The following is a 22820-nucleotide window of genomic DNA, read 5'->3' as shown; positions in this document are numbered from 1 at the left end:
TTTGTTGGTTATTAAACTAAGATAAATCAATAAAGTTAATAAGTAAGGTTTTTTTAGTACGCGAAATAAAACGTTTGAGCAACTCTGTAATCGATTAACTACAATGACTACAACTAACAACACGTTATGTCTTCATAATATTATTATTAGGATACACAGATATATGTAGGATTAGCAGTCAGATTCCATTATCAATTATTATTGAAATAAAACTAGAATTAATCCCAATTTATATCAGTTATGCTAATTATGACAGAGTTCACCTTTATTTGTTTGTACTTATGTGTACTGAAAGTAATCTCTGAAAGAACGAAACCGATTACAAATATTATTTTATCAACGGAAAGTACACTTTTTCTGATTAACATACATACCTTTATATTTAAATTGCAATTTTCCCACGAGCCGCGGCTAAAGTTGCGAGCATCAGATTATCATTAAACCTTTGACGTAAGTAAAACTCACAAAATTAAAACCAAAGGTGTCGATTAAAACTGTAGTTCACGCGACAAACAAATTTTGGAGCAATCCCAGAATTACGAGCGTAATAATGGCACATACGCTCGCAACATGCAGTTAAAGTTGAGTAAAACGTGGACATCCGGTGACTGTATTTATTTACTGCTCGCCGGGACTTTGTGACATGTGGGGTATAACAATTAGTAATACAGGGCCCAACTTTGTTAGTGCTACCGATGTAACAGTTAAATCTTGATTTATTTTCGAAGTTCTTGAACAAAACTCAGAAAAACTGAAAATACAATAACGTTCAGTTTAGACTAGCTTTTATCGTTGACTTCCTCCGTGCATAAAAAAATTGTAGCCCTTTATTCGTACCCTTATCTCTGAAATTGCTGCGCCAATATTATTACTGGATTTCAGCCCTGTAAAGGTTGATGTTATAAAATTCCATAGTTAAAATCAAAAATCTGAAAGCTGTAATTTCGATGGTTTTGATTTTCTTTACAACCACCGTCCGTTTTAAGCGAAACTTGTTTCCACGCACTTGTTTCTGGAGTGGTACAGGTTAGGGATCTTTAAAAAACGAGCCTTTCAGTCTCTCAATGGGCCGGTAATGCACCTGTGATACCCTCGTGTTAGTAGGTGTCCATGGGCGGCGGTGATTGCTTCCCATCAGGTGACCCCATGCTCGTTTGCCCCCTCTTATATATGTTTATGTATAAATCATCCCTTTAGTTGGCGACATAAAAATTGGAATGTCTTTATTTTTTAATTACGAAGCTAGATTTAGCTTCACAACATTCCTCGTTTTTCTCTTGTAGGTAAGGGTTGAATTTTCTGGAACTACGTTTAGTGCTCGCATACATGGTAAAAGCGGATGTGCAAAATTTCAAGCTTTTCATACAATAGTTATGTAGTAATTGTTAGATTCAGTCAGTCAGTCAGTCAGTCATTTTACTCGTAAGTTCCCAATCCACACTGGGTTCGTGCGAGAACTACTCCGCAAACTTTCTCATTATAAGGGGAGGTACATATGCCGAGATGAGATACGAGTACCTCATTATCCCATCACATTATCATTATAAAACGAAATTTAATTATATTCGTTCTTATGTAGTTTTTATAACCTGTGTCACTGCTGTTATAAATTGATTATTTTCTTTCTATCTCTCCTTCTAATTAATAAATTATTCGTACATTTGCAATAAAAAACGAATGAAAAAGGGTAACATTTTAAAGAGAAATAAATTGTAACTTCCTTTGGAAAGCGCTTCTAATATTATTTTAATTTTAAAAACTAGTCTGTCTCGCGACATTAAAAACGAAACTAGTAAATAGCAAAAGTAATGTCTCGGCTCCAAGATCCGGAGAGCCGAGTTCATAAAACGAGAAAACGTAAAATAAGTCCGGAGGTCAAGTTAAGGAGCGTTACGGTTGAGAAGACATAAATATCGAATGCCGTATAAAACTGAGCGAATTTATTGTGGTTGTTCGCTACAGGGATTACAAAGTATCCGCCGAGGCAGCGATTTTGCATCTCTTATTCCTACATTAGCGATAAAAATAACAGGGATTTGCGTCGGGATGTGAAGACAATCCAATACTCAAAGCTGTAGCGGCGCTGAAAGCTAACACCAAATTGCTCGCTAACTTGAGATTACACGGAATAGCTGTAACCTTAGACCCCCTACCCCCCCTTTTACCCCTCCTTTCACGCTCCCAATCTGACTTCTTCCTGTTACTAAAGTGTTGGAAAAACTAATGAAACTTGACCGAGTAGTGAACCGTTTGCACAAGGTTTGTCATCTTGATCGTATCGCAAAGTGTCTCGGAGGAAGACAAGTTTTTGTGACCCCGATCGCTCTTGTCCTTTTAATATAATATGGGCTGAACTTTATGCGCATCGTTGAGGAAAGATTAAAGTACCACGCCGCACAAAATAAAAGTGGAGTTATCGTATCTTTACAGTGAGATCTTTTGATAGGATGATTATAAATGTTGTGTTGTAAGCATTCCTACGTATTTTTCAAGACACTGCTCGAACTGCCTATATATGTACATTTAACAGTTGACTCATTTATGGCTCGCAAAACACGACAACAATGTAACACATTACGAAAACAGGTCGTATCAATATAATATGTATTTCATAATACGATACGACTTTTTAGAATATCATCATCATCATCATCCCAGCCTACATACGTCCCACTGCAGGGCACAGGCCTCCTCTCGGAATGAGAGAGCTTGGGCAGTAGTTCCCACGCGGGCCCAGTGCGGATTGGTAACTTCACACACACCGTTGAATTGCTTCGCAGGTTTGTTGTGCAGGTTTCCTCACGATGTTTTCCTTCACCGTAAAGCAATATATATATTTTAGAATATAATTTCTGATTTTCATTCCTGACGTGCTGGAACGACAATTGGTCCAATCAAAAGTAATCGTCTGCTGCATGTGAAATTAAATTAACCAATGAGAATGCGTCATTCATGACTTTTATGTGGTGTTTTTTTTCTTAAACACATAATATTAAGCACAAGATTCTTTAATTTTTTTAAGTATGAAAAAACGCCACTGCATCGCAGCAGGTCGGACACGACGAGTATGACGTTTTGATTTTTTTAAATATGAGGTTGCGTACTGGCCACTAAGAACGGATTCGGGAAAAAAATGTCATAATAGAAAAACTAAAATCGGCGGGAGGGGTGACACTATTTACCGGCCCAGATATTATCCGGGTAAGTGTGTCACATGGCAGAATCAATGCAGTCATTGGATTCTTATTGTTTGTTTTGTGATAAATATTTTTTCACTTCTCGTGCTCGTAAAGTTCGTTTATATGCTGTAATCTAGGCGACATAAAATGACTTTTTATGCTCTAGTGCATAAAATAAAATCTTCGTCTAAGACCAAGGTAATCAGGTGTGAACAGCCACAAACAAAAAAGTTTCTACATATTCTTTTAATAATTTTTAATTAATATAAAACTAAAAATCAATCAAAATAAATAATAAAATAAAAATAAAAAAAACAATTTTATAATAATGCACAAAAAATAAAAAGTACATAGAAAGTGAATAATTGTTTCACTGTTGCTATTTCATTTCCTCGCAATCTAAGTGAAAAGAAGAGTGTGAAACTCGAGCATTAAACCCCTTTTTCCCCTTGACGTGTCTATCCACCCTCGCCGTACCGGCTCGGGGGACTATATAAACGTCTTGGGTAAAATGACTCGTTTTTTGCTCTTGTTGCACAATCTACTATTTATTCCTCGCAGTGATCGTGAAAAGCACAATGATTAGTCTTAGCCAAAAGTGCAATAGATAAACTCGTATTATCGCAGGCCCCCCCTTTGGGTCGGCCTTCAAACTAACTCGTTCATCTATTGCTTACTTTCAAGCCTCTACAACAATGTACTATTAGTGTACCGAATTTCACATTTAATCGTACTATAGACAAAAAGGTATTTAATAAAAAGTCTAAACTTATTTTCGATGTAAAAAAAAAACTCTTGAGCCGTAGTCTCCTATCTACACAGGGCTCGGGTGGGTACTACCGCCCAAGTCCTCTCATTTTGAAAGGAGGTCTGTGCCCTAAAAAGAGACGTATATAGGCCGATAACTATTTTTATGTACAGTCAGCAGCAGAAGTGGATGAGCAGTTACGGTGTTTAAAATGATCTACACACGACTCTACTGTCAAGCTAACAAGAGAGTGTAGCACCATAAAGTGCTCAAAAAATGATCATCTGATTCATTTATCTTTGCACTAATGAGAAATCTTTAAAAACCATTTAGACGACCGGATGGCCAAGTGGTTAGAGAACCTGACTACGTAGCTTGAGGTCCCGGGTTCGAATCCCGGCCGGGGCAGATATTTGTATGAATAATACGAATGTTTGTTCTCAGGTCTTGGATGTTTAAAATGTATTTAATTATGTATACTATATATCTATATAAGTATGTTTATCCGTTGCCTAGTGTCCATAGTACAAGCTTTGCTTAGTTTAGGACTAGGTCAATAGGTGACAAGAGTCCCGTGATATTTATTTAATTATTTGTAATGCAAATAATGTGTTTACTTATTTATTGAAGCCAAGCCAACCAAAGACAAGAACAATTCTACGAGAAGTCTACGTTTTTGCACTCAGAATTTTTCGAGTAATTTGGATTCTATTCACAACAGCGAAGCAAGCGTCGAATAAGGCGGGCCGCGCCAAATGAACCGGACAGAGCTGCATTATGCCAACAGTCGAAGTGCATTCCGCTCCTCTCGCAGCCTCAATACTAAATAGGAGTGCTTTCTTAACTCGCTCAAAATTTGTAGCTCGGGGACCTAAAAGTTTAGATGTAATATATTAAAAAAAAGTATTAAGTTAAAAATAGTGCGTCAGGCGAGGCTACCGTAAAAATACGTTTTATTTTCGAAATTTATTTCTACCATTTTATTGTCGTGATTATTAAATACGTACACCTATGCCAAATAACATATTTTTATTTTGAACTAAGAGTCTTTTAGCTTAACCGCCGGGAGACATATTGATAGATATGGCGAAATTATTTATAAAGGTTCCGATTTTGCCATTTTGACTACGAAACCCTAAAAGCTGGTACAAAATTATAATGATGAAGGGGTTTCAGTTCTTTGCAGGCTTAGCATAGCAATTCAAATATCTGTAAGTTTGCGCTTCTCCAAGAGACCAACAGTTAAGGATCACGTCTCAGAGCCATAATTAGCAGCATCACACACGCTTGGTGACTCTACGAGTACTCAATTTCATATAAAACCGTTTGAGTCACATTTTGATCTCAGAACACGATATGCAGCATGATATACTCGTACATAGGTACAGGTGAGATTCCGTAACGTGAAGCCTAAAGTACACATACCGCTGAATATGTCCCGATAATTATTATTGATACTAATATTTCGCAATAATGTATCTACGGAGCAATCCTTGGGGGGTTTCATTATGGCAGCAACTAGTATCGTGTTACAAGCCTGATCAAATTATCTCAAGCGTAAATAATAATTTTATTAACCCTTGCTTAGCTACGGGGTAACTTGTACGTTCAACCGCCGTGATAGGCAAGCTTACCATAATATTTAATTGGATAACACGTCTCCATAATAGGTTTAACTGTCTACAAGTAAAATTTACAAAGGTGAAATAATGCCCTAAACTATTTTAGTCTGATGTTAGTGAATTTTGAGCTATATCATCATCCCAGCCTATATACGTCCCACTGCTGGGCACAGGCCTCCTCTCAGCGCAAGAGGGCTTGGGCCATAGTTCCCACGCGGGCCCAGTGCGGATTGGGAACTTTACGCGCACCTTTGAATTGCTTCGCAGGTTTGTGCAGGTTTCCTCACGATGTTTTTCTTCACCGCAAAGCTCGTGGTAAATTTCAAATGTAATTCCGCACATGAATTTCGAAAAACTCAGAGGTGCGAGCCGGGGTTTGAACCAACGACCCTCTGCTTGAGAGGCCATAGGTCAAACCTCTAGGCCAGCATGGCTTACGGGGTATTATGATTTTTTTATAATTTGAGATAAGTATGTAAAAATGTTCAATTGCTTTACAATTACTTGATGGTAGGTTTGACTGGCAGAACACCCGTAGTAGGTACTTAATACGTTTTACTAGACGGGATTGAAAAGGTGACAAAATCAGACAATTGCGGTAAAATACCAAGTCAATCAGACATGTTGTTTTAGAAATATATACCTCCATTTTTCTAATGTTATATATCTAATACCGTGAAGCTATTGCGAAGTTGTATGGATGTAGTATGTATGTATAAATGAAGAATTACAATGTGGTAAAGTACTTAAACTAAGCACTACTAACTAAGTATTTAGGTAGTAGCATTTAACTTAGCCACTTGAACTTGATTGACCTCTAAAATTAGTTGAAAAATCTAATCTGCCATTTTACTTCAACGCTTAAAAGTTCGAGTCCATGAATAACGGATACTAAATTGAGTTAAGACTTTTTTGTTGGCGTCTACATAAATTAGATTACATCTTTATCTAGAACGACTTCTTAAAACACTTTTCATGTCTTTTAAGTAAATTGTTGGTCTTATTTTTAATCCGTCATTGTTTTAAATTGCATGCGAAATAGGCGGGTAGTGTTTAATTTTGTTTAAGTTTTCGTTTAAGTTTATATGCTTAAAAGTTTTCGCAGTTAACTTAATTAAATATTTTCATAGAGTATTAGCGTCTCTTAACTCAAATTATTTGCCGAGCATTCTTGCGGTAACTACCACAAGTGATTTTGAGCGCGCTGCGGCTTGCGTTGAGACTAGTGTAGTATATTCCATATGAGTATCTTCCTTGTGGTTCTGTCATGCTGTCTCACTCGTATTTATGGTATAAATGGAGGACAGCATGATAAAACTTCGAGTTGCTGAGAAACCTACTAGATTAATGGTTCTATGGCGCATGGCGTTAGTATTAAGGCTAATGAACTGCAATAGGCGGATAAATTCCAATATCCTTCGCTTATTGTTTGCCGGCGGCTTCGTAGTTAAAGCATAACTACGTTTATTAGTACAGCGTGAAGTACCAACGACTAGAAAGTTCTCATTATTCTTCTGATATTTTAGAATTTGACAGCTAGTTTCCTATAATTCGTAAAGAAGAGGTATCCACGTTGTTTTCAGTTCTAACGGACATAAGAATGGGGGAATGCTGAAGTAAGGACCTCTAAAAGTAGATAATTTACAACCAATCAAATATGTTATATCACCTATGGCAATTTAAATTTACTCGCAATGTGAACACATTATGCACTCGTGTATAAATCAACATCATTTTGCACTATAACGTTTATTATAATTTAGCAATCTGTCAACTTAATGCCGAAAAATGAAATGGCTATTAATTTTAGTGTTTGTGTATCCTAATTGGCGGAAAATTGTTTGCATTATTATTCGAGTAGCTTTTGTAGGAGCATCATTATCAGATACAAAATCTGGAAAAGAGCACTATTAACTTTTGAAATGTTTGAATCTTTTGAAAGAAAGAAGGAAAATAATTTATTTATAAAAGCAGTGACACATCAACAACATTAAGCAACATTAAGTGGTGGCAACATAAAGTTAATAATATTATATTACTCGGTAATAGCTCTGTTACCCGCGACTCCGTCCGCGTATATTTCGGTTTTAACTATCCCACGGGAACTATGCAATTTTCCAGGATAAAAACTATCTGTCCTTCTCCGAGACTATCTGTATACCGAATTTCATCTAAATCATGAAATAACAAACAAAGAAACAGACTTGCAAACTTTCGAATTTATTATATTAGTGGGATATTCCGATATCTTTTTCTGGATACTGTTTTTTCTTTCAAACTATAATCTGAAGCTTAGTGATTCTTGAGCTCACATAATGACTTCTCATTTACATGACTACCAACATCGTAGTCATATTTTGAATATGAAAGTCTATTAATTAAGCGCGTTAACGGCAAAATGGATTTGAATGAAATTTGATGCAGTAGTTGGATCTCTGGAATGTATTTACCCCGATATTCTTATGCGATCTATGCAAAATCCCTTAATCGAAATTGCTGTGAGTACATTCAAGTTTTATGTCACTGATTTTAAAACTCAGGAAAAGGCCTTCCTTATGTTAAAATTCATTTAACTCTGAAAACACGATTCACAGAGTCGGACGGAGCTGAAGCAAGGGAGAGGGCGCAAGTGTTGCCACTCATAATCAACCATTATTTTATTTGTTGGTGCTGCCAACAATTGCTAAGTCTAAAAACTTCAAATTCACGGGAGATCTGCATATTGCGCAGATTGAAACCACATTGTATGTATGGGAATTTATTAAAATTTCAAAACTAACTTCGACTGCCAGAAATAATGGTTTGCGCGGGTATATATTAATGGTAGTCGCGAGAAATGGCTAACGTTTAAATTGTATAATTTGTACATACATCGATACAATAACGTAGCAAACAAAAATAATAAGAAAAAATAATAATTGAGGTACCTACTCAAAAGGAGGTGTAGACTTTCAATATAAATTTTTATTTTGGCGTTTAAATTTAATGTAAAATATAACTTTTAGATGACACGATAAGTTGCATAAAATCTATATTGAATTTTACTATAGGTATAGTTCTAAAAGTATGAGAAATCACTACGAGAGCTGAAAAGTGCCTCAAAAAACCCAGTCTCGGGTACAGTTAATGACAACAGTGTTAAACGTGTTAGACACCTACGAGCGTAATTTTCCAAGTCGTGAGGCGCGTAATTTTTGCTGCATTCGGTTTAGGGATGACATTCTACATAAGAAATCGATTTTTAATTAATCGATGGTTTTGTAAGCATGAAAAATCGATTAGTGAATAATCGATTTTTCTTAAAAAAATAATCGATTTTGTTATATTTATCGTTTTTTTCCTAATTTTAAGGGTACCTCAAAAGAAATAAACGGAACCCTTATAGGATCACTTTTTGTCCGTCTGTCTGTCTGTCAAGACCCTTTTTCTCGGGAACGCGTTTAGGTATCAAGCTGAAATTTATATCAAATACTGGGGTCTACTGTCCCTTAGAGCTGTGAAAATATTAAACTCCTAAGCCAACGCAATCAAAAGATGCAGCCGTTCATGCTGCAAATTTAAGCAAATTTTCGAAACTCGCAAGGGAATCAAAACCTACAGGGTACTTCCCGTGAACTCAGAATCTTGAAATTTAGTATGAAGGTAGCTATTATAACACAACCAACTAAAAAAGTCTGAAAAAAACCTTGATTTTTTTATGTATGTCTGTAAATATCAATTACCAATAAAATTTGACCCCACACTGCTTACATTTTGCTTAAGAGTAGGGCTCTGCATACACTGGATGTATTAAATCACTCGGAAAAAGCGAGAAATATCTTCAAGACACGATTCCCGTTTACTTCCATACCTATAAATGTGTACGGAACCCTCGGTGCGCGAGTCCGATTCGCACTTGCCCGGTTTTTTTTTATTAATTTCAAAATAAACGCAATAGTGAATGTTTGACTAGCTAAATTAATGAAGTAAACTGTTTCAAAAGCACAGAAGGCTGCCATCGTAGAAGCACAGATGGCGTTAATGTTATTATTATCTCCATGGAGATAGTATTCTTTGATAGTTCGCGCTCCGGGTTATAAAAGACCAGGGGCCCTACCACGCTCTCTTAATACGATTCAGTTTAGGCTCTAAACTGAACTGCATCGCTATTTCGTACCACTACGTTACTTTTGCGATTCAGTTCAAGCACGGTTCAGCGACAGCGATACAGACATTTTCATTCACTCACTTCAAGCGGAATTTCGTACCATGACGCTTAACTTGTATGGGAATTGAATCGCTTCAGTGTCAAATTTAGCGGTTCAGTATAAGTTACTCATTCTGTCAATTCTTTTGGAATTTAAGGTGTTTTACTTGGAATATTTTTAAATTTCAAGAACTTTTAAACTTTTATTCAAGTTTTATAACTCTTCATAGGTATAGTATATAGGGTCACATTGTGCTTCTTAACTCCTAATTGATAAAACTAATTTTTCAGTGAGAAAAGAGACTCGTGGATTAGTGACAGCGTAAACATTTTATTTGTAATCAACACAACGGTTGCTAAGAACACGGAATGACATAGAGTTGTGGTTTTCCAAAATAAAGAGGTTTTAGTATACAATATTTGGTTTACATAATAGCGGCATCCCTTTCGCGACTTAGCGTTTCAGTTTCGGACCAGAGACAATATCGGTCTTTCATTCACTTGTAAACCATTGAGACTCAGCTCTGAGAAATAAACGTCGTGGTCCCAATTTCGACGATTCAGTTTAGGTGCCTAAATTGAACTGCTCTGCATTTGGATCGTTTATAAAAAGATCATGGTAGGCCCCCTGACTTAAGTTCGCTTTTGTACATATCATATATCTCATTGTTTGTCAATTGTGTTTGTTCACTTATTTTGTACAATAAAGAGTTTACATACATACATACATACTTAATGTCGGAGGGTGGTAGATGAAAAATATATAACATATGATTGATTATAAAAAAATCGATTATTAATCGATTAATGTAATAATAAAATCGCGTGTAAAAATCTATTTTTACTTTAAAAAAACGATTTTATTCGATTATTTCCATAATCGATTATATTCACACATCCCTGATTCGGTTTTATACAACAGTTCAGTTTGTTCCACACGGTGACTGAAAATGAGTTGTACATATTATATGAAACCAAAATTACGCGACCGAAAATACGCGACTCACAAATCAAAAAAATACGCTCGTCTGGCTTCACCCTAAATAGTTTAGATTGAATACGAATATTAAGTACAGACCTAGGTATGAAATAATCAAATAACGTAAATAGGGTATGGTACAGGGAGATTTAATTACTGCCATTCTCTTACAAAAAAGAAATCTGACGGAAATTTTCAGGGTATCTGCACATATGTATCTTAAGCAATCTGCATGCAAATCACGCGTGTTCGCGGGTGCGCGAGCGCGCTACGAGCGGCGCACAGAACAAATAAACCTTCAGAACATAAACTTAGCCAATACAATATAATATGAAATGATAGAGCCACCACTAAATATACCGATCGGATTGTCAAGTGATTAGAAAACCTGACTACGAAGCTTGAAGTTTCCGGGTATTTGTTAATAAAGTGGGCCGTGGGTTCAAGCCTGGGCTCGCATTTCTGAGTTTTTCGGAATTTATGTGTGAAATTACATTTGGAAATTTATCATGAACTTCATGGTGAAGAAGAATATCGCGAGGAAATCACAGTGCACAAATCTGCGAAGATGAAAATCAATGTTTGAGAAGTTCCCAATCTGCACTGGGCCACGTAAGAACTGTGGCCCAAGTTCTCTCATTCTGAGAGGAGCCCGGTGCTTTACAGAGGAAAATATGATGCCAAGATGAATACCTACAATGATGAGTTTTGTTTAATTTTTTTGAGACTTCACTATTTTTAGTCATTGTACTAAACTATTAACTATTTTTAGTCAATGAACTAAAATAATTTCTTTGCTCACCTGCGACCTATCCTAAGATAGCTAAGTTTATGCAAAATATATGTGTATGCGTGTGTGTGTTTATGCGTGTTCTTTTAGTTCATTGATATGGACCTCCGCAAAGTAACGCCTGATTCAATTAAAGTATTTTTAGTCGCCATCAAATCAGCCGGAAGAGGTCCACTGCTGAATAAAAGCCTCCCCCGTAGAACGCCACATTGACAACTAGGCACTTGCGTCCACCGGTTGTCCACAACTCTCACAATGTCGTCAGTCCATCTAGTGGAAGGCCTGCCAACATTTCGTCTTCCGATTCACGGTACCCACTCAAGGACTTTTCTTTGCTTGACTATGTTTCCTTTTTAGTAGATGGATTAAAGCAGTTCGTGTTTCAATACTGCCCCTTATAACTTGTGGCTGCGAGACGCGCGATAACGTCACGTCGTCGACGCTTTTCAGCTCCGTGGCTTCTTTTTGCTCCTGCGACGATTTAAAACATATTGTTTTATTGCATTTGTAAAAGTGCCAACGTTTATTCGCGTTCAGGGACAGGCTTGTAACTTCCTTATGAAATCGTTCGAAGTCAGATGACGTACTGTCGCAGCAGTTAGCATACGTTAGCGGAACCTACTGTATATTCATATCGACGTCCCTTCATCGTTATTTGCTATCGAAGTGACATGGCTCTATAAAAGTTCAAAAAAGCTAACTTTCATCTTCTCGTCCTCTTTAGATGTTGGATCGATTTGTAAATATAGCTCATGTGGACCCATAGCAATTAAGTAACAAAAAGCGGCCAAGTGCGAGTGGGACTCGCCTATGAAGGGTTCGTAGCAGCAAGTAACATAATATAAAAGTTTCCTTTACTTTACGATTTATACGAAAAAAAAAACTACTTACTAGATCTCGTTCAAACCAATTTTCGGTGGAAGTTTGCAATGTGTGTTTCAGTGCAATGACTGGGTTTGATGAAAAAAAAATTTAGAGTTTCAGTTCCAGTATGGGAAACCCCAAAATTTATTGTTTTTTTTTTCTATTTTTGTGTGAAAATCTTAATGCGGTTCACAGAATATATCTACTTACCAAGTTTCAACAGTATAGCTCTTATAGTTTCGGAAAAAAGTGGCTGTGACAAACGAACGGACAGACAGACAGACAGACATGACGAATCCATAAGGGTTCCGTTTTTTGCCATTTGGCTACGGAACCCTAAAAGAGGGATTACATTCATCATCTATTTAGAGTAACTGGTAAAACAATAAATTGAAAAACACTAATTTTATTAAAATTAGGTTTTTAATAAAATACTACTTGAAAATAAAGATATAATTGGTATAATGGACAAATAAATTTATTTAAGAATATAAACTCATAGAAAATACAATCATATACCTTGGTATAATTCGTTTTATCGAGCGGTTAGATAATACTTCATAACCATATTATCCAAAACAACAAAAGAATCTTCCGTTGTTTTATTCTGCAGTTCCCGTCTACTATTGTGGGTCCCTTGAGCTCAAACACGGAGAGAAACGTCGACTTGAGAAAGAAAATGTAATTGAGTAGAAAATATTATTTCATATTAGCGTCGAGAACGATACCTACTAAGATTCCGTTGAGCGTGAAAAGAAATACACGGAATTTATTTGTCAAAGTAATATTTCTTTGTAAGAAAAACCCGGATAATCGTTAATACTCTGCCCCGAGCGAAATCCCTTGTATAGATTGCGGTATCACCATAAATAACTGCGTAACTGTTTTTATGGAGGAGAAAATTACTCTTTTCACTCACTGCCTTTTATATACCGACAATTTTTTGTTTACGATTGGGACGCCTTACGAATCAGTGTGAAGCTAATGCCTTTGTAACTTTATCCTACCTGGCCTGCCGTTAGCGCAATCATCTAACGCAAAAAAACTTTAAAATGAAATTCTATTGGGACGACATAATTGTTCCTGACGGCAGACTACTATTACAACTAAACGATGTTTAAGAGTGAGATAAATATTGAACAATATTTTGTAGTTCATTCACACTAAGTCAAAATTTTTGAGAGTTAAAGATACTCGTACCTTATAATCTTAGTAATAAAACAATAAAATTAAGACGTGATAAAAGAAACAACGTTCCCAAACAATACATTAGTCGTAGCAAGAAAGTGGGCTTATCGGGGTGTGCTTAATTAGATATTTATCTCACCCTTACGAGCGCTGTAAAACGCGTTGCGTTAATCATTCTGTTTGTTTTAGTACGCTTTAGCAATGTCACGATAATGTATTCTGTTATGTGTTGAATATTTCCAGCCGAGTTATCAAAACAGTAGCGCTGGTTTCAAAATTTTCACGTTAATATTTGAAAGCGGTTTTAAACTGGGTCTGTAGACAATTTTGTTTTAGAACGTATTTTATTTGTACACAGTGAGAAGGTTATCAAATCATTAAGGCTAAACTGAAAGTTATTTTAAGTTGAAGGTTCGCATTCCCTGATAATACCAGCTTGCAGAGTAAACCTACTTAAATATATCTTAGTTAAAAGTGACTAGAGCGTCCCTTAATAAAACACTTAAAATTTTCCTTAATTAAAGTTTCACCGTCAATGCATACGCGACAGTCAGGCATAGAGTTGCATGAATCGCATATGCGGGCAACCATTGCCCGCAGCTCTGTATGCGCACTAATATTTATTCTCCGGGAACCAATCAAAATCAATATCCATGCAGGGTGATCTACAGGCTCGTTATTTTCCAATCGTCGCCTATGACCGCTCCGGGATAGAAAAATATGGTAATGTGTGGAATGTATTTTGATTTATAACGTTAAATATTGCACTCATAAATTTTGATTTCTGTAAAGGCAAAAAGCAATAATACGACGGGTTGCTTGCACGGCTATTGAATACAAATCCATGAAAGTAAAAGTGTTTGGGCGTCTACCTCATTCGAACAATAACATTTTATTACATTGACGATACAGTAGGTACGAATATTTTTAAGGCAGTTTTTCAAAAGGTTCTTCACAGCACATACACTCAAAACTTATGTACCTAATAATTCATAATTCATTTATTGCATAGTAATCATGTCGTACATTAGGTCTTACATAGTATAATTAGATTCAAGACATGAACCCTGTTAGGGCACAGCAATTTATACATAATATTATTTAATAATAATTAAAATGAAAATTATTTTACATAAATACATACAGTCATAATTCAGTGGTTAAAAACACGAAACAAGTTAATTTGCTGTAATGTATATAATAATGTAAGTAACTACTGAAATTCGATAAGAAAGAGAACAGCAACATGTGTGTAGGTATGGATGTAAACTCATTATTGTACAAAATAAAAAAAACACATTCAACAAACGCTGAGATTAATGTCAAAAGGCAAACCAAATCCCTTTAGAGGATCAGAGGCCGTATTGTCTAACGTTTCTAGTAACAATATATAATGGTGTAAGGGTGACCTATGCTAATTGTTACCCTGACTTGCGACCATCGGATATTCTAATAATTAGAGAACCTGAACGAAAAGCTTGAGTTCCGGGTTTGATCCCCGATCGGGGCAGATATTTGTATGAAAAATATGAATGCTTGCGCTAAAATAAATGATATGATACAGGGAGTCGCTGACCACGGAGCTTTACATACAAGGTTCGATTATCTACTCACATAACCGAGTTACTTTTGTTTCTATTTACAACTTTTTTAAATATGATCACGTTAATTTAATTTTTTTTAAACAGGTTAATGTAATATTCAATGTAAGCATGCGATGCATTACAAAATAAACAGCACATTGATACAATGTTTAACTGTGCATAAAATGTCAAATAAATTTTATATAAAGGCCCCGCAGCAAGAGACAGCGATAAGACTGCCATGTCCGATACACTGATTTAACGATAAAACTTAGTAGATCGATAAATTATCTAAATTTAAGTTACCTATTTGAAAATGTTACAAAACAAAAGTAGCTTTGTTATACGAGTGGAATCTAACCTTGCATTTAAAGCGCCATGGTCAGTGATATGTAAGATTATGTTCATTCCTTGGAAGCTTTGCATTTTGAATTTTCTTCCTAATAAATCACGAACCAGTTCAGTATTTTTGTTATTCTCCCAAATACTGTATTTTATAGGCTTGTTCTTGAACTCATTCCGATGAAATAGTATCAAAATAAGTTTTATTTTCGAGGTTCATTAAATAAGCTTACTGTCAAAAGTTACCTGTTGTGTACAGAAAAGTTTTTTACTCGCCCTTTCTGGTAATGATTCAATATTAGTGATGTAGTCACAGCAAATCATTAAAACTTTTTAAGTAACTAAATGTTATTGTTGATTTTGATACAAGTAAGTAACAAAACTTGGTATCGTTGTTTGATCCGAGAAACATCATGTTTGTTGACATTTTATTCTCCCGTACCTACAGTTACAAACTCTCTTTATTATAAATATCTTCGACTTGGCATGTTGTGACACAGTTTACGAATTATGAGTGTGTCGATGAATATAAATGCGCTCATGTCCTGAGATTTATAATAAATACGTCTATTCTGTTAACGCATTCGCTACCAGCTGTGAAACCCAGGACTTCGTCAGGTGCCCAACGAATACTACCTACTGGCGTGCGGTTCCCGGTTGGCGTTCCGTTCGAGCTCGTGTTGACCACGAACAACGGATTGGTTCAAAACATGTCGGGCGTACCTCAGATTTTGATTCATGAGAGACCTATTATATAAATATATATATATATAAATATCGATTTAAAGAACATTTATTGTCTAAAGAAATTACAGTTAATTTCACTTACTAGACAATTTCTACAGCTAGAATTACAATAATTATTACGTTTCGCAGTAGATGATACATACAGTGACTTAAATATATTTATACAGTGCACAGTGTTATTTCTATATAATGTTATCAGTTATGTTTTTTTTTATTATTCGACTGGATGGCAAACGAGCAAGTGGGTCTCCTGGTAGTAAGATATCACCACCGCCCATAGACACCTGCAACACCAGGGGGATTGCAGATGCGTTGCCAACCTAGAGGCCTAATAAGATGGGATACCTCAAGTGCCAGTTATTTCACCAGCTGTCTTACTCTCCACGCTGAAACACAACAGTGCAAGCATGTATGATTTAACTTGGTTTTTAAAAATATTAAGTGTTTTGCTATCTTTTATGGTTTTTGGTAAATCATTATATAATTTAGCACCTTCGTTCATCAAACTTTGGTGTCCACACTGCGTTCTAGGGGCTCGTAGTAATATGTGCTCGGCATATCTTATTGAATTATTCGGAAGTTGCTTTTTTTGTTGTATTTTATTTCCGTATAATTCATTTTATTTTCTCGTGTTCGCTTATTTTCGCCATCTACTTAATTTGTTTTTGTGTCTGTAAGTACAAACATAAATAATTACCAGGAAGAGCGCAGACTTTTTTTTTTATTCGGTGCATTGATTTGTGGTGCACAATTGGGTAATAATATTACTGTGCTGCAGACGCATAATGTATTCTATTGCCTATAGGTAGAATTAGACCAGGGCCCTGTTTCTCAAAGCATATTAGACTAGAAAATTAGACAAAACACTATTACCTATTAATAGACTAATATGCTTCGAGAAACTGGGCCCTGAAGGTAGCAACTACAGACTAGTAACTAGCCTAAAGTGACAACTAAACTGACTGATGAGGCAAAATCAGACTCGTGTATTAGTAGGTGTACGGATAAGTAAAATTACGCTGCGCTTATTTGCAAGCTATAGCCCCCGATATTTTTGGCATTAATCAACACAGCACAGGTTGATGTTTTAATATTCCTCCGCCGTAAATAGCACATACACCGCATGAGTGAGTAATGCTGGGGTTGCCACGCTGACTGCCCATCCAGGACACGCGAGGACACCTCTGCGGTGTAATGAGATGAAAAATTATGATCGTCCGACTGTGGTGACCCCTTTCGCACCCCTAGCTTTCACTTTGCTCGGTGACAATTAACTATTAATAGGCTTAAATCCCTACCGAGCGAGTAAGTAGCACGCTACGGGCGTTAAAAATTTTGTCTCTCGTTTTAATAGTAGGGCACTTGCCATCAGATGGGCCGTTCCTTGTTTGGCACCAATGTGGTATTTTTTACAAGCTTTTATTTAACTTGCCCTGTTTGTTGGGTTAAAAGTTACAAGTTCACTTTGATCCACTTTCAGCGGTTGGATTGTAAAAGAAAGAAAGAAAGAAAGAATATTTATTTGCTTAAACATGGTAAGTACAATGTAGATGGTTATTATAACAATTATAATTGTTTGTTTCATATACATATAATAATGTCAAATTGTTGTTGATTCAATAGTCACTAATACAATAATTATCGTTTAGCTGTCATATATGTTGAAATTTATTTTGGTTTACTTTGGATGATAATGCAAAAGTCCAGTCAATAAAAAGTACAATTAGCAAAAAAGCTTGTATTAGAAGAGAAAATTTTATCAGATACTTATTTTAACTAATAAGGTACTTGTAGGTACCTACTCGTTCTACCTACGTCGGGCACATAAACCCAATAAAATAAGTTATCCAAAAAACCGCCCCCAAAAAACTTTTAATTTAAAATCTGTAAAAATTACTCAAAAAAAAGCTGGACCGATCTTAATTAAAGTTAGCTAAAATATTTATGATTAAAATAAATAAGCTTTTCACAAAAAGCGTTTTACAAAATACCGGCATCAATTTAATTGTATTTTTCGATTCATTGTCATGAGTGTCTGACCCGCAACATATCGAATGCCAATTTCACGTAGTGCACGGCGACAATATTTCAGGACAAAGGTACCTTTGGAGTTTACGGAATTTCAGTCAATACAGAAGTGCAGTAATGTTTCAAAGAACATTCCAACTCATTTCGATTCCACGAGGAGTATTATTGTTTCAGTGAAATTTTGCATAGGTACTGCTTCACTCAGTTTTAATTTTGTTTAAAACTGTATAACAATATATTATGTATTTGCAGCCGCCAGGCAAAATACATATCTATTAATACAAAAAACTCTTTGATATAAAATCTAATCTATGTAATACCTTTAAACGAGCAATTCTTGTATATATTTATATATTATTTATTTATATATATATATATATATTTTTTTTTTGGGGATCTCGAATTCTACGATTTCGATGAAATTTGGTATGTGGAGTTTTCGGGGATGACAGCAAAGCTCGGTCGCCCAGGTACTATTTTTTATATCAATTCCAAGCCCACCTGTAATTATTTATCGTTCTGTGAAATAGCGATAGTTTTGTTCTCTGTCTTGTATCAAGAACGAAATCGTATAAAACAGGTCGAATTTTTATTATTCGTTTCCGTTACATTCGTTTATCGCTATACCGCGGGAACTACGCAATTTTGCCTGATAAAAGCTATCCTATGACCTTCCTCGGGACTCATACTATCTGTGTACCGAATTCCATCTAAATCGATCTAACGGCTTAGACGTGATAAAGTAACAAACAAACAAACAGACTTATAAACTTTCGCTTTTATAATATTAGTGGGATTGCGAGTATGAAAAGAGTTACGACAATGGGCTTTACGTACAATCCATGTCAAGTTCAAAATTCAAATGTAAAAGTTACGACAGGGGGACCTTATGTACAATTCAAATTCAAATGTAGGTAATTAACCCGCACGATCGCATCGGATGGGTTCGAAAGGGTTAGAGAGTGTTTTTCACTATTTGGTAAGACACCGAGCATCTTCCTCTATTATATGCGTCGAGCAGAAAGAAATCGACACTTCTCTATTTAGCTGCCTTTTTAGTTTTGACCGCAAGGTTAAAACTTGCCACAAATTATTACCGCAACAGAAGGAGAAGTTGTAAGAACTTTGATCAAGCTAGATTTAGTATCGGCACTATCTTTAAGTTTTCATTAAAAGTTAACATCGTCATCTCTCTTTGCCCCGCTGATATTAAAGTTGCAGTTGTCTATGATTTACTCGTATACAATAACAAAATGAAATCTTGAACAACTTATAATAAGCTCCTTCTTGTTACTAACTTCATGAAAGCGCAGTAATTCATATTGTATATAATTTAACTTCCAATAGCATGGAGCTGTAAATCAGGACTATGAAATTATCGATAGTTCATTTATGAGATGAGAAGCTGGTAAGCGGCCAACGAAGTTGAGATTTCAGTTTGAACATTTTGCAGCAGTCGTTTGTTTTTATGAAACTGCAGTAAAAAACTAAAGTTGTTGGTGGTCGGCGCCCATAAAAAGTAACGTGCATATTATTTAAAATGGAAATACTTGGTAATAGATTCTATATAAGTTATTTCAAACGAAAAACTTTATAAATATTAAATAAACATTTTGAAAGTTTTTTAAGAGGGAATTAACAAAAACACATCTAAGTCTTAATTTTCGTTACATTAAGAACGTGTGTGCAAGATTTCATGTCTTTGAATATAGTGTTTAAAGTTTTGAGATAGCAATATAAATCCTGATCCCGTGGGAATATCGAAATTATAAGTATCTAATATTGTATTCTAATGATTTAGCAATCTACATACCAAGCTCCGTCCAAATCCGTCCAGCCGTTTGTACGTGAAAAATCAAAAAACACGCCCGGCATACACACACACACACACACAAAACGCGCGATCGCATACACACTCGCACGCACTCACGACCGTTCTAATGCCCACCCACCCAAACACCCCGCACACACACACATAATTAGTAGGATATAGTAGGATTTTTTTATGTTACCTATATACACAAATAAAAACACGATCCAAAAACAACGTCAGAAATTTTGCGTCATTAGGTTTGTTGCTCGATAACAATAGTGTATCTCTAGGGTATTTTCGGAGGATGCGCTCGGGACGCCTTGAACGATCGTATCTATATACAGTGTTTGTTTTATTCTAACTTATTTGTACCTACCTGAACTTTGAGATGAATATTTTAAAAATATACCTTTTCCTTTCCTTGACGCGTTTACGTTCTATTTTCGTTTGGTTAAATCTTGTTCGTGAGACTCGTGAAAATATATTATTAACATACTGTGTACGTACAGATTCCGACGTAATTTTGCGGAGGTCCACTTTTAAAATAAACTTTATTAATCTGATCCTGTCCTCTGCGAAGCAATTTTGGCATACCTTAACTGAAAATAAGTGTAGCTCCGCCCAACAATTTATAACATAGTTTATTTTAGGAATTATTCTACGCAACGAGTGTTCCGTAGGTACTTTGTAGGTATCTATGAATATCCAGTGTTAGCAGAGTCCAGTTATTTTAGATGGTTGCTGACAAAAATACACATAGAAACTTAAGATTTTCAGAGTTTTCATATAGGTTGTGATATAAGAGCTACCTTCATAAATACTAAATTTCCAGTTTCTAGGATAACCTAAATTACCCTTTAGGTTTTTCGGTTACGGCAATGTATGGCAAAACCTTTTTTTAATGAATGTAACTTGTGATTTAGTCGACTAAGAAATTTGATTTTTTCGCAGTTGCAAGGAGTATCAAACCTGAGTATTTGATATTAATTTCAGCTCGATACCTCCACGCGTTATTGACGAAAGATCTTGACAACCATTCTTATTTTACTGTGCACCTATCTAATTACCGTACCGCTTTTTTCCGCACTAGTGACACGGTAATTATACTTGAGTGCACAGTAAAATGAGAATGATCGGACAAACGGATAAACAGACAGACGGACTGCAAAGTGATCCTATAAGGGATCCGTTTTCCCTATTGAGGTTCGGAATTGTAAGAAATACAAAAAAGTAATTAATTGATGTGCTGTTAATTTACCCCCTGTAACAGGGAAATAGTAAGGAGTGGGTTTGTGTATATAAGATTTGAATTTTAATGATATTTAAATAGAGCTACGTGTTTGTGGTATTTATCATTTTAGAATTTTAGTAAGCCTTATAGCCTGTAGGCAGCTCAAGCTGAATTGATTATTATTTTAGTTTGATCATAATATTCTGCAGACCATTGGTGTATTTACTAGTTCCCGTTTAGTTTAGGTTAACCCTGGTTAACCAATTAGGGCACATGCCTCCTTTCAGAATGAGGAGAGGGAGGGAGAGGGCTTGGGCCGTAGTTCCTTCGCTCGCCCAGTGCAGATGCAACTTAACACACCATTCATTACTTCACAGTAAAGCTCGTGTTATTTTTCAAATATAATTTCGCGCATGAATTTCGAAAAAAAAACGCAGAGGTGCGAGTTCGGAACCAACGATCATCTGCTTTGAGGTCCTTGGTCAAATCACTAGGCTTCCACGGCGTACCAAAAACTGATTCAAACTGCGAACTGCTGGTTTCGACGGTCCGGATTTGAATCGGATGGTCCAATAGCTGAACATTTTATTTGAAGCTGTTCACACTACCAGACTCGATTTTCTGTAGAAATTACCGATATCCGACACGAAACAAATCCGACACCCGACAAGTGAGAACGGGCTCTCTTAGTCAAGAGCATTACATACATTGACATAAAAAAGGTAAATACTAGATACCAGTACAATGTAAGGTAATAGTAGGTAAAGTAAATTTTGTGAAATCCAGTCTCAGTAGTTTTTTAACGACTCGACTAAGTAGCTGTATCTGAAGTAACGATAAAATATATTTTGATCTAAAACTGCTGACATCACACACGCACTAGGGATCACGTCCATAAAAAAACGTCAATCCGTCTAAAAAATCGTGACATTTACGAAGGTATAAAATACGCGCCTTTATAAAAATGTCTGACGCCATATTTTTAGTTTCCGTCTGTATTTCTAAAGGTTAGAGGTTGCTGTGCTACTGTGTAAGGATATTTTTAATGTGATAGGATATATTTTCATAAATAAATCTGTCATAAAAGTTACACTTTTACTCTTTTTTTCCTTTTTTATAGAATATCGGCAAGTTGACAAATTTTGTATTTATCACCTTCTCATTTCATGATGGTTTACACATCTTTGTCTATTTATCTATACATTATAATAAATCTGTAGAAAGTCGGTGTCTGTATATTGGAAATATTTGAGAAAAACTGTTACTAGAGGCCAACGATTTTTAGAATTATTGTCTGTTTGCCTGTGCGTTTGCACACGCTAACCTCAGTAACCACTTGTCGCCACATTTCTTATAGTAACTCTGTGCCTAAGTTAAAAATTAAAATTAGTAGCCTTAATGCGACAAGGTTTTAGATCGTCCTACGTTGAGAGGTTAGAGCTATCCATAAGCTCTACTTAATACAACAGGTGAGTGCCGTGATTGGTACCATGGGTCGGACCGAGAGCTACTCCATCATA

Source organism: Choristoneura fumiferana, chromosome 6 (genome assembly GCF_025370935.1).
Source record: "Choristoneura fumiferana chromosome 6, NRCan_CFum_1, whole genome shotgun sequence".
Classification (NCBI taxonomy): Eukaryota; Metazoa; Arthropoda; class Insecta; order Lepidoptera; family Tortricidae; genus Choristoneura; species Choristoneura fumiferana.
The sequence above is the reverse complement of the archived record's forward strand: the minus strand, read 5'-3'. Positions refer to the sequence as shown.